The following is a 17,743-nucleotide window of genomic DNA, read 5'->3' as shown; positions in this document are numbered from 1 at the left end:
CTCCAAGGGAGGAGTTGTAAAGTTTGATGGCCACAGGCAGGAATGACTTCCTATGACGCTCTGTGCTGCATCTCAGTGGAATGAGTCTCTGGCTGAATGTACTCCTGTGCCCACCCAGTACATTATGTAGTGGATGGGAGACATTGACCAAGATGGCATGCAACTTAGACAGCATCCTCTTTTCAGACACCACCGTGAGAGTGTCCAGTTCCATCCCCACAACATCACTGGCCTTACGAATGAGTTTGTTGATTCCGTTGGTGTCTGCTACCCTCAGCCTGCTGCCCCAGCACACAACAGCAAACATGATAGCACTGGCTACCACAGAAATTAGTATATAATTAATAAAGCTGAAGAAAAAAAATTATATATGCTAACGAAAAAAATATATATAAAAGAAGAAAAAGAAAACAACAATCGCCAAATCACATTTATATAACATAAAATTGGAAGGAAACCATATAAATTAATTCAAATTAAATGATGATATTTGGCAAAAGAGCCCCACCTTCTCTCAAAATCTAATCGGGGATCAGAAGTTCTACTTCTAATTTTTCCCAAACTAAGACATAACTTTACTTGGGAAAACCATTGAATTAGTGTAGGAGCAGAGGTATCTTTCCATTTCAATAAAATAGCCCTTCTTGCCAACAATGTAACGAATGCAATTACATGTTGGTTTGAAAATGAAATACCCTGAATATGATGCAGAACTATTCCAAATAGAACAGTCAGTATATTAGGTTGTAAATTAATTTTCAAAGCTTTAGAAATTGTAGAAAATAAAGATTTCCAAAAAGATTTCAATGAGGGACATGACCAGAACATATGTGACAAAGTAGCTACTTCATTTTTGCACCTATCACAATAATTATCTATATTAGGAAATATTTTGGATAGCCTCTCCTTTGTTAAATAATAACGGTGAACAATTTTAAATTGAATTAAACAATGGTTGGCACATATCGAAGACGAATTAACCATTTTCAGAACTCGCAAACAATCTTCATTAACAAAAGTCATATTTAAGTTCTCTCTCCCAATCTTGTTTAATCTTTAGCTTTTTTCTTAAAGATGTGTTGGGTGCGTCCCAGCTACCGCTGCATTCTCCGCGGCAATGTATTGGTCCGCGGCCTGGGAGTTGGGGTGGTGGGACACTGGGGTGTCATCTCATTATCGTCTGTTTCCATCAGGGCAGGCAGGTCACCTTCTTCTATGTCTGCCTACCTCGATGTCGAAGGTTGAGGTTCGTCGTCTGCTGTGACTGATGTGGAAGGCTTGAAAAACGACAGTATGCTTGACTACTTAGCTTTGTGCATTTTTCTATCATACAGTTCTTTGTAAGCACTCAAACCATCTTGCAAATAGGCCCTAAACCTATGTACCCTTTCAAAATTAAAGTCGTACTTTTCTGCAATCATTGCAGCGAAAATCGCATGCAGTTGCTTCACGTTCAGTTCCTGGATGACTTCACTTTCAGTCCATTTGCTACTGCATTCGGTTTAGATTGTTATCCTTTCCTCTTCCAATTGCATCAGCTCTTCATCTATCAGTTCTTGGTCATGGGATGCCAAAACCTCTTCAACATCATCTTTGTCAACTTCCACAAGCCAAATTCACTTTGTCCTTACTTCGTTCACCACAATCGAAACGTTTAATTATGTCTAGTTTTACGTTAAGTGTAACACTCTTACGAGTCTTTTAGACTTTTCCGATACCTTAGAACTCATCTTGCTAACGGCTGCTCACAGGCATATGTTTAAGCAATGCCAGCTAGAATGCAGTTCCGGAAGAGGAGCTTGGCTGCTCGGGGCGCGCACTGCCTTTTATCGCGTGCTGCTTTTTTCGTACGCTGCCTTTTTTCCTAACAGTGAAAAAACCTGTTAGTGAAAACAGGTAACTAATGGAGGTCTTTCATAACAGCGAGGTTTCATAAAGCGAACGTTCGAAAAGCGGGGGAACCCTGTACAGTGTTGGAAAATGCATAGTCATGCACTTTGGTAGTAGAAATGAATGTGTAGACTATTTTCTAAATGGGGAGAAAATCCAAAAATCTGAGATGCAAAGGGACTTGGGAGTCCTTGTGCAGAACACCCTAAAGGTTAACTTGCAGGTAGAGTCAGTGGTGAGGAAGGCAAATGCAATATTAGCATTTATTTCAAGAGGTCTTGAATACAGAGCAGAGGTGTGATGCTGAGGCTTTAGAGGGCACTGGTGAGGTCTCACCTTGAGTATTGTGAACAGTTTTGGTCTCTTCATCTAAGAAAAGATGTGCTGGCATTGGAGAGGGTTCAGAGGACGTTCACAAGGATGATTCCAGGAATAAAAGGGTTATCATACGAGGAACGTTTAAAGGCTCTGGGTCTGTACTCACTGAAATTTAGAAGGATGAGGGGGGGATCTCATTGAAACCTTTTGAATGTTGAAAGGCCTGGGCAGAGCAGATGTGGAAAGGATGTTTGCCATGGTGGGGAGTCTAGGACAAGGCACAGCCTCAGGATAAAGGGGCATCCATTTAAAACACAAAAGCGGAGAAATTTCTTGAGCCAGAGTGTAGTGAATTTGTGGAATTTATTACCACAGGCAGCTGTGGAGACCAGGTCATTGAGTGCATTTAAGGCAAAGCTTGATCGGTCCTTGATTGGACATGGCATCAAAGGTTATAATGTGAAGACCGGAGAGTGGGGCTGAGGGGGGGGAAAAAATGATCAGCCATGACTGAATGGCAGAGTAGACTTAATGAGCCAAAAAGCCTAATCCTGCTCCCATATCTTATGGACTTTTTAGTAATTTGTCCGAAACTGCTGTACACAAACTGTTATGTGCTCATTACAATAATGCTACATTTCAAAAGCAGTTCATTAACTATTAAGTGAGAAAACTTGGGAAAACGTGAGAATTATAAATGCAATAATTTGCTCCTTCTTGAAACCCTTGCAGCAACATCTTCTCCTTTCCCATTCACAATGATAAAATAAAGTTGCTTTATTATCACATTCAGCTTGAAAAAGATGTAATTTGGGAACATAATGCCATCACAGCATAGCAGTAAGCTCAACGTTATTACCGCTAAGGGTGAGGTTCAGAGTTCAATTCTGGTGTCGCCTGTGACCTTATGACTTTCTCCCCGTGACCATGTCGCTTTCTTCCTATAGTCCAAAGACGTACCAGTTAGTAGGTTAATTGATCATTATAAACTGTCTGGTGATCAGACTAGGGTTAAATAAGTGGGTTTGCTGGGTGACATGTGCTTGTTGGGCCAGAAGGGTCTGTTCTGTGCTATACCTTTGAATAGATAAAACAAAAAGCATTGGAGGACATCAGTGCACTGCAGATTACGCAAAAGCCTAAAGATGGAAGAAAATATCAAATTTGCCCACCTCTGCAGAACAATACTATTTGTCAAGGTGTTAACAGTACACGTCAAAGTTTAAAAAAACATTTTCTTGTAGTATAGCTTTGAAATTCTTGGTTTGTTTTATTACCCATTTTATTCCTGCCCAATTCTTTGCTTACTTGTAATAACATATGTAACAACATATGAGTATTCTGATTCATCCTGATAACTTGGCTTTTCCGAAACTCTAAGTTTCAATTGAAACTATTATTTTTATTTGAATTGTTAAAAACTGCAGAATAAATCACCTCACTAAACATTTGGATGCACGCACATCACTATTACAGTTGAAGAAAGTAGGCATACGGCAGTTAATTTTTTAGTAACAGTCCACATCAGTGAAAAATTCCAAGAATTTGGTTACTTAAATCTCACGTCTCAGGAGTTCCACGATTTATTCACCCAGCATGTATTGAATTGCAGTGAACATGCAAACTTGCAGTGCTTGTGATATATAAAAAAAGGAATTCTTAAAAGTCTGAAAAACTTCTTAAATTTTTTAAAAGCAAAGATCATATTTACTGGTCCTCACCAACCACCTTCTGCTTAAAATATGTATCAAATAAATATGAGTATCTCAACTTATAAATGGCTGCACCTGGCACGTTTCATTACAAAAAGATGGCTCAATGCAAAGAAATCCTTGTTTCTGAAATAGACAATAGACAATAGGTGCAGGAGTAGGCCATTCAGCCCTTCGAGCCAGCACCACCATTCACTGTGATCATGGCTGATCATCCACAAACAGTACCCTTTTCTGCCTTCTCCCATATCACTTCACTCTGCTATCTTTTAGAGCTCTATCTAACTCTTTTTTGAAAGAATCCAGAGAATTGGCCTCCACTGCCTTCTGAGCATTCCACAGAACTACAACCCTCTGTGTGAAAAAGTTTTTCCTCAACTCTGTTCTAAATTGTCTACCCCTTATTCCTAAACTGTGACCTCTGGTTCTGGACTCCTCCAACATCGGGAACACATTTCCTGCCTCTAGCGTGTCCAATCCCTTAATAATCTTATATGTTTCAATCAGATCCCCTTTCATCCTTCTAAATTCCAGTGTATACAATCCCAGTCGCTCCAATCTTTCAACATATGACAGTCCCTCCATCTCGGGAATTAACCTTGTGAACCTACGCTGCACTCCCTCAATAGCTAGAATGTCCTTCCTCAAATTTGGAGACCAACCACAATATTCCACATGTGGTCTCACCAGGGCCCTATACAACTGCAGAAGGACCTCTTTGCTCCTATACTCAACTCCCCTTGTTATGAAGGCCATCACGCTATTAGCTTTCTTCACTGCCTGCTATACCTGCATGCTTACTTTTTTAGTGGCTGATGAACAAGGACACCTAGATCTCGTTGTACTTCCCCTTTTCCTAACTTGACACCATTCAGATAGTAATCTGCCTTCCTGTTCTTGCCACCAAAGTGGATAACCTCACATTTATCCACATTAAACTGCATCTGCCCACTCACCCAACCTGTCCAAGTCACCCTGCGTTCTCATAACATCCTCCTCACATTTCACACTGCCTCCGAGCTTTGTGTCATCGGCAAATTTGCTAATGTTACTTTTAATCCCTTCATCTAAATCATTAATGTATATTATAAATAGCTGCGGTCCCAGCACCGAGCCTTGCGGTACCCCACTAGTCACCGTCTGCCATTCTGAAAGGGACCCATTAATCCCTACTCTTTGTTTCCTGTCTGCCAATCAATTTTCTATCCATGTCAGTACCCCACCCCCAATACCATTTGCTCTAATTTTGCACACTAACCTCCCATGTGGGACCTTATCAAAGGCTTTCTGAAAGTCCAGGTACACTACATCCACTGGCTTTCCCATGTCCATTTTCATAGTTACATCCTCAAAAAATTCCAGAAGATTAGTCAAGCATGATTTCCCCTTCGTAAATCCATGCTGACTCTTTCCTATCCTGCCACTGCTATCCAAATATGCTGCTATTACATCTTTTATAATTGATTCCAGCATCTTCCCCACCACTAATGTCAGACTAACTGGTCTATAATTGCCTGTTTTCTCTCTCCCTCCTTTCTTAAAAAGTGGGATAACATTAACTACCCTCCAATCCGCAGGAACTGATCCTGAATCTATAGAACATTGGAAAATGATTACCAATGTGTCCACGATTTCTAGAGCCACCTCCTTAAATAGCTGGGACCGCAGCTATTTAGAGACCATCGGGCCCTGGGGATTTATCAACCCTCAGTCTCATCTGTTTACCCAACACCAATTTGTGCCTGATGCGAATTTCCTTCAGTTCCTTTGTTACCCTTGGTCCTCTGGCCACTATTACATCTGGGAGATTGTTTGCGTCTTCCCTAGTGAAGACAGATCCAAAGTACCTGTTCAACTCGTCTGCCATTTCCTTGTTCCCCATAATTTCACACGTTTCTGTCTTTAAGGGCCCAACTTTGGTCTTAACTAATTTGTTCCTCTTCACATACAGGTTTCCTCTGCCATCCGAAGGTAGAGCTTTCCTATGAAAAGGTTCGTAAGCCGGAATGTCATAAAGCGAAGAAGCAATTACCATTTATATGGGAAAAATTTGTGAGCATTCGCAGACCCAAAAATAACCTACCAAATCATGCCAAATAACGCATAAAACCTAAAATAACAGTAACATATAGTAAAAGCAGGAATGATATGATGAATACACAGCCTATATAAAGTAGAAATACTGTACTTTTCCACAATAATTGCCTGCACTTTTCTCCGTAGCGAAAATCTCACGCAAGCACTCTTGGCAAAAACACAGCACAAGCACCCTCCAGTAACCTTTAAGCTATGAAGCTGCCAAATCATACCAAATAATGCATAAAAATACACGGCCTATATAAAGTAGAAATAATGTATGTACAGTGCAGCATCACTTACGGGAATCGGGAAGACAGCGCAGAGCACACTGATGATGGTGTGTTAGGCTGAGTCGTCGCAGGTTGGGGTGGTGCAGTGGCCCCCACCCTCCGGGCAGCAAACCGATACCGGGCCGCGAAGCATTCAGGGGTACAGCGGTAACCGGGAGGCACACAGCGCATCTTTAAGAAAAAAGCCAAAATAAACAAGCTAATTAATTAGGTGCCGCCCGGCACGTAAATGTTGGCCCAGATCAGAGGCGTCGCAATCAGCAATCACCTCTGATCTGGGCTGACATTTACGTGCCAGGCGGTACCTAATTAATTAGCTTGTTTATTTCCGCTTTTCCTCTTAAAGATGTGCTGGGTGTCTCCCGGCTACTGCTGCATTCTCCGCGAATCGGTATCTGTCCGCGGCCCGGGGTTTGGGGTGGTGGGACACTGGGGTGTCATCTCGTCATCTGTTTCCATTAGGGCAGGCATATCATCTTCTCCTATGTCTGCCTGCCTCGATAGAGAAGGTCGAGGTTCGTCATCTGCTATGGCTGATGTGGAAGGCTTGAAAAACGACAGTATGCTTGACCGCTTAGCGTCGCGCATTTTTCTATCATACAGCTCTTTGTAAGCACTCAAACCATCCTGCAAATATGCCCTAAACCGACGTACCCAGTTCCTGGACGACTTCACTTTCGCTACTGCATTCAGTTTTGATTGTTATCCTTTCCTCTTGCAATTGCATCAGCTCTTCATCTATCAGTTCTTGGTCATGGGATGCCAAAACCTCTTCAACATCATCTTCGTCAACTTCCACAAGCTAAACTCACTTTGTCCTTACTTCGTTCACCACGATTGAAACCCGTAATTATGTCTAGTTTTATGCTAAGTGTAACACCCTTACCAGCTCTTTTAGGCTTTTCTGATACCTTAGAACTCATCTTGCTCAGAGGCATGTGTGTAAGCAATGCCGGTGAGAATGCAGTTCTGAATCCCGGGGAGAGCGCCTGCTTGGGGCACGTGCTGATTTTTATCGCGTGCTGCTTTTTTCATAACAGTGAAGACACCTTCTGTTAGCGAAAACAGGGAACTAATGTAGGTCTTTCCTAACAGTGGGGTTTTGTAAAGCGAACGTTCGAAAAACAGGGGACACCTGTACCTAAAGAAGCTTTTACTATTCTCCTTTGTATTTTTGTCTAGTTTACCTTCTTACCTCATCTTTTCCCCCTGTATTGCCTTTTTAGTTTCTTCTGTTGCTCCTTAAAGGTCTCCCAATCCTCTGGCTTCCCACTCATCCTTGCTATGTTATACTTCCTCTCTTTTATTTTTATACTGTCCTTGGCTTCCCTTGTCATCCACGGTCGCCCCTTACTCCCCTTAGAACCCTTCTTCCTCTTTGGAATGAACTGATCCTGCCTCTTCTGTATTATTCCCAGAAATACCTGCCATTGTTGTTCTACTGTCATCCCTGCTAAGGTATCTTTCCAGTCAACTTTGGCCAGCTCCTCCCTCAGGTGTCCATAGTCCCCTTTGTTCAACTGTAATACTGACACTTCCAATCTTCCCTTCTCCCTCTCAAATTGTAGATTAAAACTTACCATATTATGGTCACTACCTCCTAATGGCTCCTTTACCTCGAGTTCCCTTATCAAATCTGGCTCATTACATAACACTAAATATATGCATTTTTTAAAAAATTGTATCATTAATCAACTTTAACTGTTTCCAGTACAGAACATCAAAAATTTCATCATGACAACGGTTAATTAGCTCCTCCCAGCGCCTTGAGGCATATCGTGAGGCAACCTTGCTGTCTCTTTAGTGTTTATCTGTTTTTTACATGGCCGAATTGTTAGCTTGACGTTCAACCCAGCACGGATGGAAAGTGTGCAAGAAGTCGGCTGGGTTCGAACCCAGGACCACTCGCCTCAAAGTCTGGTGTAGATGCCACTACACCACTAGCCGGCTTACCATGTCAACAGGTGATTCACAAAACGTGGAGGAAAGCATCTACCTATCATAAAGTCTTACAGCAAGGAAATAGACCTTTTGGCCCACTACATCAATGCCAATATTTATTTATACTAATCTCATTTACCTGAACTTGGTTCTCAGTCTGTATCTGGCAATTCAACTGGTCATTGAGATGTTACCTAAATGTTGACTAAATACCTCCTTTCATCACCCTCGCAGGTAGTGTGTCCCAGATTGTAACCATTCTTTGGTTGAAAAGATTCTTCCTGTGCACGCTCACCATAAACCTATGCCCTCTGGTCTTAAACAACACTACCATGGCAGAGTGTCTCTGATTATACATGTTGATCAGGTCACCCTTCAGCCTGTTCTGCTCCAGTGAAGCAAATACAGTTCTTTCTGTCTCTCCATACATGTAATTAAAACGTTCCATTATTGGCTGCATCCCTCGTAGGACCAGCTCCAAAAAAAAGTCTTCCTGGAGGTATTATAAAAATTCCACCCAGTCTCATTTTTTCACAAAGTAAATACTGAAGCTAAAATCTCCATGCTATTATAAAGATTTATTCTGAACCCCTCTATAGGTTGTCTTCTTCTGTCGCCTGCTGACTTGGGAGGCCTATATTATAATCCATGCAAAGTAATTGTCCCCATTTCTGACCTCTGTCAACATGGCCTCATTTGTAGAACCTTCAAAGAAATCCTTCATCACTATGGCAGAGATGATCTCACTGATCACTAATGAACACCCCCTCCTCTTTTACATTCCCTATTATGCCTGAAATTCCGGGACCTTGAAGGGTTACGTTGCCAGTCTTCAGGCAAAATGTCTGATTATTTTCTACTCCATTTTGCATTGTCTGTAATTTCTATTTTACCAAAGTAATTGATACTTCTATATCAATTGTTATCCCTGCAAATATCAAAGACACATCTCAAAGCAAGGGTCAAATTCTATCTAACGCAGACTTCGGGAAGGGACAGTAGCATAGCAGTTAGTAGAGCACTATTAACAGTGCCAGTGACCTGGGTTTGATCCTGCCACTGCCTACAAGGAGTTTGTACATTCTCCCTGTGACTGTGAGAGTTTTACTCCAGGTGCTCCAGTTTCCCCCACATTCCAAAGACATGTGGGTTAGTTGGTTAATTAACCGCATGGGTGTAACTGGGGAGTAAGAGCTCGTGGGCTGTATCTTTTAGGGCAGCGTAGTGGTTAGCACAACACTTTACAGTACCAGCGACTAAGTTCAATTCCCGGAACTGACCGGAAGAAGTTTGTATGCACTCCTCGTGACTGCGTGGGTTTCCTCCCACAATTCACAGACATACCAGCTGGCAGGTTAATTGATTATTGTAAATTGTCCCATGATTAGGCTAAGGTTAAATGGGAGGTGGGGGATTGCTAGGCGGTGTGGCTTGAAGGTCCGGAAGGGCCTGTTCCACACTGTATCTCAATTAATAAACAAAACAGAATTCTTCAGAGCAGCTTCTCAACGTATATACCATTTTACAATTAAACTTCTGCATGTTTCACTCTCAATTTTATTTTTGAGTTTTCTGACTTGCAAACCACCTTTAATTTCGGCAAATAATTTTTAATTACCAGTAAATTCGATATAATTTTGTTGCCCAGCTTTTGTAGCAGCAATCATTAAATAATGAGATTGAACCTTAGCAAATTCAGCAGGTGATTCAGAAGGACAAATATAAGATTTCAGTCTCAAGGTTAGCAATAAGTTGAATATTAGAGAAGGCCAAGCACAGGAATCTAGTTGAAGCTGTAATGGTTTCCACTCTGAATTTCTTGGCATGATCATCAGTTTGAAAAGATTTTTTTTCTGAGCTATGACTAAACACAGGCAGTGCTGAATCAATATTAGCATTACTTTCAGTTTCCTGTTCAAGTTCTTTCTTCCCCCTCCCGAAACACCTTCAAGATTCTCTCTTCAAAATTCCGAAAGCACTGATTTCAGAAACCCCAAGAATTAATGCAAGTCTTTTCAAGATGCAATCAATAGGCTATTCTTTCAACCGAGTAAAGTCTTTTCTTTTGAATACAGTAACTTGAAAAGTTAACTCTTTCATTTATCACAGATGTTGTCTGAAATACTTAAGTTTCCGGCATTTTCATTTTATTTCAGATATCTTTGCATTTTTTAAACCCCCTCTTGTCATCTCTCTGCTCTAGAAAATAGAGGTCCAGACTACTGAGTACCTTCTCATTCAAAGATCTGCCATTCCAGATACCTAGCTAGAGAATCTTTGCTGTCTTCCTCCACTACACATGCAATGAGACCAAATTTAAATGTAAGTCACCAGATATGGTTCATAATATCCGACTCAATTGCAGCAGGGAATTTTCTACTGTAGTCAAATTCTCTTTCACTAAATGCCCACTACCATTTGCCTTTCTAACTGCTCTGTTGCACTACCATTAAAAACATTCCTGTCGAAGCTCACATTTTCAGCACTTTACACCATCTGCCATGATGGAGTCAGAGAAAGAGTTGGGGGGGGGGAGAAGGGAGGAAAAAAACACTGGGTGATAGATGAAACAGTGAAGGAGAAGAGTAAAGGTTTGGGAAGTTGATTGGTGAAAGAGATACAGGGCTGGAGAAGGGGGAATCTAATAGGAGAGGACAGATAGGTTTCACCTATCACCTTGTGTATCTCTCTCCCCTTGCTCCATCCTCTTACTCTGACTCATCTTTTTTCTCCAGTCCTGCTGAAGGGTCTTGGCCCAAAACGTTGACTGTATTCTTTTCCACAGATGCTGCCTGGCCTATTGAGTTCCTCCAGCATTTTGTGTGTGTGTTACTTGGATTTCCAGCATCTGCAGATTTTCTCTTGTTTGGATTACTTACAATTCCACTCACTTTAGTCATCACCAGATCTGCAAATGTTATTTGCTGTACTTAGCCAAATAGTTGATATAGGGGTGTCACCGTAGCGTAGCGGTTAGTGCGACGTTATTACAGCTCGGAGTTCAATTCTGGTGTTGTAAGGAGTTTGTACATTCTTACAATCACCACACATTTCCTCCAGGTGCCTCAGTTTCCACCCTCAATCCAAAGATGTAACAGTTAGGAGGTTAATCAGTCATTGTAAATTGTCCTGCAATTAGACTAGTGTTAAATAGGTGGGTTGCTGGGCAGCGCAGATCAATGGGTTAGTAGGCCTGTTCACACTGTACCTCTAAATAAAATAAATTGTCCACACTTACAGGGCCCAAGCATTGATCGTCATGACGCTCTGCAGCTTTCAATCTGTCGACCTGAGCAGCAGCCATTTATTCCCACTGTTTTGTTAACCAATTCTCAAACAAATATATAACCCCCAAATTCATGTGCTCTAAATTTATTCACTAACATCCTGTGCACATCCTCAAAGATGTCTGCTTGATTAGTCAAATATGATTCCCTTTTTGCAAATCTAAGCTGAGTCAGCAAACTGTGATGGAACATCCTTTTATCAATGATATGTTTGCAATTAAGATGAAAGACTAAGAGGTAAATCTCTCCCTTGTTTCTTACATTGTGGAGACATATTTGCTATCCTTAACAGTAGTCATCCAGGAGAGTTGCTGTACTGCAGCCATTTGGCTCCTGGACCATCTTCACTCACCTCAGTACTCACTTTGCTGCTATTTATTCACTTTCAGGGACTCGGCAGCCTATGCGCTATGTTATGTTTTGCGCTGTTTTTTCCTATTTGCATGACTTGTCCTCTTTTGCATATTAGATGTTTGTCAGTCTTTGTTGTATGTGTTTTTTGTGGATTTTATTCTGTTTCCTTGTTTTGTGTATGCCTGCAAGATGAATCTCAAGGTTGTAAATGGTATACACACTTTGATAATAAATTTGAACTTTGAATAGAGACCATTCCTGAATTTTATAGAATTCTATACAGTGACAACCAGAGCATTAGCCACATCTTTCAAAACCCTGGGATGCAGATCAGCAAGTCCTTGTGATTTAGCAGGTTTGAGAATCATTTAATTCACCTAGTATTTTGTTTTACTAGTAACGATTACTTCTCTCTTCTATCTGGATTCTTAGTTCTCTAATAACTCCCAGAGCTTTGTATGCCTGCTCCATTAAGTATTTAATTCCTCAGCCATTTCCTTCATTATAAATCTCCTATCTCTGTACGTGTTCACATTGCTAGTCACTTAAAAATCAAAACTATAGAAATACTAAATTTTATTAAATACTCTTTCACTAGTCTTAAACAGTGACCCATTGCTCTAGATTCTCAGCATTCAGCATTCTCCAATGAAAAACCGTGCTTCAGACAAGACCAATATGACTCACCTACACTCCAACGGATACCAGTATAGTCTGCCTAACTTTCACACAAGGCATTTCATGCATTCGAATTATTAGTCGAATGAAGCTTCTCTGAACAACTTCAAATGCATTACCTTTCCTTAAATATGGTAAACACTATGCATAGTACTCCATATTGGATCACACCAATGCCCTATAACTGAAACCCAAACTCCCAATTTTTATACTCAATGCTCCAAGCAAGATTCAGTTTGCTTTCATCATGTGATGTTCTTGGAGACTAGTCGTTTGCAAACTATATACCAAGACACTCTCAGAGCTTTGCAGTCTCTCATGACTTAACCAGTCAACAAAAGTATTGATGACATCCCTTATTAAGAATGCTACCCTATTCGTTTTTACTTTTTTCTGTCCTTCCTATATTTTGTCTCTAGTAGTTAAGATAATTTTGTGCAAGAGAGGGTCGCGGGGGGGGGGGTGAGTTGTTTCTTTTTATTTTCGTGCGGTGGAGATTACAACTAGAGTGTGTGGGGGGGGGGGATTATGTCTTTCTTTCAACTACCTCTATGGTTTTCTGTATTTAACGGCTATCTGGAGAAGACAAATCTCAGACATTTACTCTGCATACATACTTTGATAATAAAATGAACCTTTGAACTTTGAATTAAATCATACTCATTCAAAACTATATTTATCTTTAGGTCACCTAACTTGCCATGAATGTATTATGCAATTAAGGCAAGTGCATTTATATTTGCTCTTTTGCAATTTTTATCTGGACTTTGTCCCTTTCTGCTAATTGCCTATTTATTTTGCTTACCAACCTGCATCGTCTACTTCCAACTTTGCTTCTTTCCTCCGGATCCATCAACCACTAAGCTAGTTTAAATCACTCCTTCTCCACCCACCCCCCCTCCCACCCAAAGCAGTAGCAAATACCAATGTAAGGATCCTGATCATGGTGCTGTTGAGCTGTGATCTGATTTACGCTCCAATTGCTCCAGTAAGACGACAAAGTTTTGGAAATCTAAATCTAAAGCTTTCCCTCTTGCGCTATCTTCCCAACTACATTTCCATGAGCTCCATCCTATTTCTGAAAGCTGACCTAAACAACAACCCTGACATTATAATTTAATGGTACTTTCTTCAACTACAGAAATCCGCATGCAAGACCTCACTTTAACAAGGTCATAGCTAACAATGTGGATAACAACTTCTGGTCCCTCATCCACTTAAAGGATGTTACCAAGTGACAACCGTGACCCTGATACTCATGAGGCAATATACCCTGCTGCATTCATGTCTGCTAACAGATGAATGCATCCTAGATGCGGCTACTTAGAGTCAAGAGTTATACAGCATGGAAACAGGTCCTCTGGACCAATTTTCCCATGCCAATCAAGGTGCCTTTGAGCCAGTTCAATCTGCCTGCCTACATTTGGTCCAAGTTCCTCCTCTGTTCCAGGGAAAACAGTTCCAGCCTATCCCATCACTCCATACAACTCAAGGCCTCCAGTCCTGGCGAATCTTTTCCACATCCTCTCTATCCATCCTATAATATGTGACCAGAATGGCACAATATTCTAGATGTGGTCTCAACTGTAACATAGCATCTCAGCACTTGTATTTAATATCGCACACAACAGAAGTAAATGTGGTAAATACCTCTTTACCACTGTGTCTCCCCATATAGCCACTATCAGGAAACTATGTACTTTTACCCCTTAGCTTTCAAGCGACAATATTTTGCAGGACTCTGTCAAACATAGTATATGTGGTGCCCCAGTTTAACTTCAAGAAATGCAACAGTAATCCAAGTTAAATTCCGTCTGCCATTTCTTAGCCCAATTTTCCAGTTGTTGCTATAATGTATGAAATTCTTCATCACTGCCCATCACAGACAAATTACATCATCTGCATCTTGATCCCAGTTGTTAATATATGACAAGCAAAGTGGACCCAGAACTGAACCCTGCAGCACACCACTGGTCATGTGAATCCAACCGGAAAAAAAAACACAACTCCTCACTATCAACTTTTCCTCCACCAGCCAACTTTGCATCCAATTAGCTAGCTCACCCTGCATCTCATATGATCCAACTTTTTGGACCAGCCTGCCTTACAGAAGGTCATCAAATGATTTGTCGAAGTTTATGTAATTACACCTACAATCCTCTTGGGTCACCTCTTCAAAAAAGGAGCAGTGCTTTTAAGACATTTTCCACATACAAAGCTATGGCAATATCACTAATCAGTCCTTGCTTTTCAAAAAAAAGTATCATGTCACTGAGAATCCCCTCCAGTAACTTTTTCAAGAAATATACGTGACTTTTCACATGACAGAATGCATATTCAACTCAGCTGCCCCACCATAACTCACTTCTATAAATAATTTATGAAGTAAAAAAGTCAGAAAATGCTCACCGCCTCTGAATAATCAGACATCTACATTGCACTAGAATCGTTTTTGAAGTGCGGTGTCACAATTTCAAGCCAATGCTAGTGTTGAGTCACTCTTGTGTAGCCTACTCATCACACCACCTCCCCCATCTCACTGAAGTTCACCTTCACTTCAATCCCCATATACCAGAAGACCAGGAATTAGTCACCTGACTAATTAGTTAGCATGACTACCAGTCAACTAATAGCAACTGTTCTAATCCACACCAACTTGTTTACTAATGCAAAAAAAAGCTGAAAGTTACATCTTAGTTCTCCAGCTTTAAAATAATTAAACTAATTCAATTTGAACAAAATTTAACCCCCTTACTCAAAGTCCACACTTGAATCAGGCCCTGTGCACACAAGAACCACTATATTCAAACCACAAATGTTAACTACAATAAAATAATTCACAACAGCATCATTAACTAAATTTTTGTTGAGACAACAGTCATGAATTACTCTTCTCAGCACCTTAGACTTTAGGATAGGAAAAAATATCCAGGATATCTAGTAATGAAATTTTGAACAGGTCATAGCTAAGAAGCAGGTTTTTAAAAGAGGTTCTTTTGAAAAAGGGTGGAAGCTGCAGCATCGAGATTTAATTAAGTGAAGCCCAGACAACTGAAAGACCAAAAACCGATGGTAGATTTAAGTTTAGGAAGGGCATGGATCTTTAGAAAACATAAGAACATAAGAAATAGGAGGAGTAGGCCATCCGGCCCATCGAGTCTGCCCTGCCATTTAATAAGATCATGGCTGATCAGTAAATTCAGCTCCATCTACCTGCCTTTTCCCCATAACCCTTAATTCCCCTACTATGTAAAAATCTAGCTAACTGTATCTTAAATATATTTAGTGAAGAAGCCTCAATTGCTTCCACAACTGGAGGGGGTTACAGAGGAAAGGGGACAAAATTGTAAAGTTTAAGACTATATTTAAAAAAGGGCCCTGTTATTTCAGTTTAAGAGAATTAAAATAGTAGCACAAAAATATTTTAACCTACAATAACAGCTGATTGAAAGCTTTTATTTATCCTGACACATCTGAATACATGTTTAATACATAAAAAGTTAATCTCACAAGAGATAATTTAAAATAGAATAGAATATAATTTGATCAAAAATCATTAGCAAATGAAAATGATTTACATATCAAAGAACTTGGTTAAAAAGGATGAAGTATATTATGCCAATGAAATGGGTTTAATTTTTTTAAAACAATTGGTTGTTGGGTTAAATAATATGGTCTGTATTTACTTCCCATTTCATAAAAGCAGTTTTAATTTCCTCTACTAACAAAGATGTGCACTGTGGCTGAAATTTAGTGCAGTAAACCAATTTGGAACAAAGGCAAAATGGTCACCAGAATTCCTTAATGTGTATTGATGTTTTTAAGAGCCTCGAGGATCCTGGTTCCAAGCAGAGACAAGAGTGCTACCATAACCGTATTTTCTGTGAGTGCACTGGAAGGCATGTAAAATTCAATTGAAAGCAAGGAAAACTGCGTGAATGGTCAAGCAGACACCAAGATAATAAATCACAAGCTTGCTTGGGCCACATTGTGAAATTGGGAAAGATGATAGAATGTGGTCTGATCTTCATCTAAGGCACAGTAGTAGACAAACACAATCTGCCTAACGAATAACACACAATTGTACTACTTCTCATCAATTACGTTTAGGTTCAAAAAAGTAAGTGAACCTCAGGGTTAATGCCTTCTACAAAAGCTATTTAGAGTTAGCTGTTCCAATCAATGTGTGGGTTGTCAAGGTGCCCTATCCTATAAAAGTCAGGTTTCTGACAGAGCCCACTCTTCAAGAAAGATCTGTTTATGCACATCAAGCCTCAATCAAAACAACTTTCAGAGGACCTTAGATGAAGAATTGTAGAGACACATGAAGCTAGAAAAGGCTACAAAAGCAGTTCTAAGGACCTGAGTGCTATCAGTCCACAGTAAGAGGAACTGTCCACATATGGAGGAAATTCAGTGCTGTTGCTACTTCCATTACGTGTAGGTATCCTGCAAAGATCACATCAAGAGAACAATGTGCAATGCTGAAAGGTGAAATGAGCCCAAGGGTAACAGCAAAAGATCTGCAGAAATCTCTAGAATTTGCTAAGGTCTCTGTTCATATGTCCACTACATAAAAAAAAAACAAGAATGGTGTTCATAGAAGGACACAACAGAGGAAACCACTGCTCTCCAAAAAAATATTGCTGCACATCTCAAGTTTGCAGAAGACCACCTGGATGTTTCACAACACTTCTGGGACAATGTTCTGTGGACAGATGAGACAAACGATGAACTTTTTGTTAGAAATGCACAACGGAATGCACTATGCTTAGAGGAAAAAGGGCATTGCACACCAACTCTGAAGCCTCATCCCAACTGTGAAGTGGAAGGAGCACTGTGGTTTGGGGCTGCTTTGTTGCTTCAGGGCCTGGACAGCTTCCATTTTACAGGAGAACATCAGGGTAGTGGTGTATCACCTGAAGCTTAACAGACGTTGGGTGATGCAGCAAGATAGTGATTCAAAACACAACAGTAAATCAACAGAATGGTTTCAAAAGAAGAAAATTTGTGTTTTGAAATGGCCAAGTCAGAGTCCAGACCATTACTCAATTGAGATGCTATGACATGACCTGAAGAGGGCTGTTCATGAAGGTATCCCAGAGACAATGGTGAACTTAAATAGTTTGGTATGGAGGAATGGTCTAACATTCCTCTTTGCATTGTGCAAGTCTGATCAGCAGCTACAGGAAAA

The 17,743-nt window shown here is 40.4% G+C and overlaps 1 protein-coding gene across 1 annotated transcript in view; it reads right to left on the bottom strand.

The window, feature by feature from the left end:
* snx7 (sorting nexin 7) overlaps window positions 1-17,743 on the bottom strand; it is a 74,699-nt gene that overhangs the window by 44,232 nt on the left and 12,724 nt on the right. The window lies entirely within an intron of this gene.

Source organism: Mobula birostris, chromosome 12 (assembly GCF_030028105.1).
Source record: "Mobula birostris isolate sMobBir1 chromosome 12, sMobBir1.hap1, whole genome shotgun sequence".
NCBI lineage: Eukaryota > Metazoa > Chordata > Chondrichthyes > Myliobatiformes > Myliobatidae > Mobula > Mobula birostris.
The sequence above is the reverse complement of the archived record's forward strand: the minus strand, read 5'-3'. Positions and strand labels throughout refer to the sequence as shown.